Source organism: Aedes aegypti, chromosome 1 (genome assembly GCF_002204515.2).
Source record: "Aedes aegypti strain LVP_AGWG chromosome 1, AaegL5.0 Primary Assembly, whole genome shotgun sequence".
Taxonomy (NCBI): Eukaryota; Metazoa; Arthropoda; class Insecta; order Diptera; family Culicidae; genus Aedes; species Aedes aegypti.
The window spans coordinates 134,769,714-134,771,767 of record NC_035107.1 but is presented as its reverse complement, the minus strand read 5'-3'; the positions used below and the strand labels follow the sequence as shown (position 1 = coordinate 134,771,767).

Genomic DNA, 2,054 nt, shown 5'->3' with positions numbered 1-2,054 from the left:
AACAGACCAGATCTTTACTGCGCGGAAAATCATCCAAAAATGTCGGGAATACCAGGTCCTAACGCATCACCTGCTAATCGATTTCAAGGTGGCATACGATAGTAGGCGTAGAGCTATGGAAAATCATGGAAGAGCTTTTCCGGGAAGCTCACAAGACTGATAAGAGCAACAAAGGTGTGCAAAATTGTGCGAAGTTTTCAGGCGAAAATTCCAGCTTGTTTAAATCCCGCCAGGGATTACGACAAGGTGATGGAATCTAGAAGGTGTTATACGAAGAGCCAGGGTACGATTTTCACGAAATCCAGTCAATTTGTTCGCTTAGTTGATGATATGGACATTGTCGGCCGAATATTTGAAAAGATGACAGACCTGTTCACCTGCCTGAATCGTGAGGGAGCAAAAGTTGGAGGTGGTCGACAAGTTCGTCTACCTTGAATCCTTACTGACGGCTGACAATAACGTTAGCCGAGAAATATAGAGCAGTGTCATCAGTGGAAGTCGGCCTACTACGGCCTCCACAAGAAGCTACAGTCAGAAAAGATTCACACCCGCACCAAAAATACCATGAACAAAACGCTCATAAGACCGCATATGCAGGAAAACCAGTCTTCTAAGATCATTCTTCTGCTCCAAGATTTAGAGAAGCATGCTTTGAATTCAGCTCAATGAGCGGGATCGTTTTGAATCCTGATTTTTTCAATCTCAGTGTGCGGGATTTGTGCCAGAATTCAATCTCAGGATTGAATCATTGAAGCGCACTGGAGATCAATTGAATATAAGAATACAGCATTCTCCCCGAATGAAATAGTACAAAATGTTCCTCGTGTCCAATATGAATATTAGACGTTTAAATGGGGATTGGGAAGAACCAAACCTATGGATCGAGGGACACAGTAGTAAGGAAAGTAATACGATTATATCGGTCATCTGAAGCGTCCAAGAGTTGTATCCAAGGTAATTAAAAGTACAGGTACAGCAATCTAAGCAGTCACTGGAAGCAGGGAGTGGTTAACCGAGAGGGGGTAAAGAGTGACAGTTGGCGAGTCAGTGGGCTGGTCGATATGTTTGTGTATTTTGCCCTCCAAGAGTTTCCAACGTATGCATAGAGATTTTTATGTTTTTGAAAATTATTGCGTATAAGGTAAGTGGGATGAATTATTTTTGTTTCTTGAAAAGACGTTTTTATTCCAGATGCCATCGTTTTGTCCCGATTAAGGGAAAATGGCTGCGAACACTAAACACCGTAGTGTGGTTGTTGGATTGGGGATACTAATTTGCCGCGAATGAACACCTATTGATAGCAGTCATTGCTGAACAGGTTCTAATACATTGTTTAAAGTACTCTGGAAGATTCCGTACACGGATGTTCGTTATTCGGGGGAAATACGCCATTCAGGTGTTGAGATTAACATTCACTTTATTGCAAATGATTTGTGTTACATACTCTTGCTTTTGCTATATTATCCATTGTAGGGCTTTTATTATCGGCTTCCGGGAATCACCATCAATGGACCCTGAACGAACAGCATCTATTGCTTCGTAGGTGAAAGAAAAAAAAAAAAACGGGTGAAGAGCCATTAGAAGAGCAGGACGAACGACGCAGGAAATGTGTTTTTTTTAGTGTAGAAAATGATTATGTCAGTGATGGATGTCGTTGAAAATGAATAAAAAATGGAAGTGAAAAGGAGTTTAATAAAAAATAAAGTGTTTGTGTTTTGTGTTCATCCAAAACTATAAGGGGTCGGAATCTAATGAGATAACGATATGGTACTAGAAAGCCTGAGGCACGATTTCAGGGTTGTTTTTCAAGGTCGTCTCATGATGTAGCCATGATGTCCTGGGCCCGATCCATCTGACAAACCAATCGAGGCCTCTGTCATCATAGAAGATGGTGTCTCCATCCATGTCGATAACCTGGTATGCGCACTAAACAAGACAAACTGGAGAGAGAAAAAAGTTGGTGTGATTTCATGGCATGCTGGCTTATTCAATGAAAACAAAGTGGCCAGGTGTCCAATGCTTTTGCAATATGGCGGATTCAGCAATTTGGCACA

The 2,054-nt window shown here is 41.5% G+C and overlaps 1 long non-coding RNA gene across 1 annotated transcript; it reads left to right on the top strand.

The window, feature by feature from the left end:
• The first annotated feature begins 956 nt into the window (after window positions 1–956).
• LOC110674498 lies at window positions 957–1,704 on the top strand. The gene is made up of 2 exons (XR_002498921.1): window positions 957–1,396; window positions 1,474–1,704. It is a non-coding gene; the product is annotated as an uncharacterized LOC110674498 (long non-coding RNA).
• Window positions 1,705–2,054: the final 350 nt, after the last annotated feature.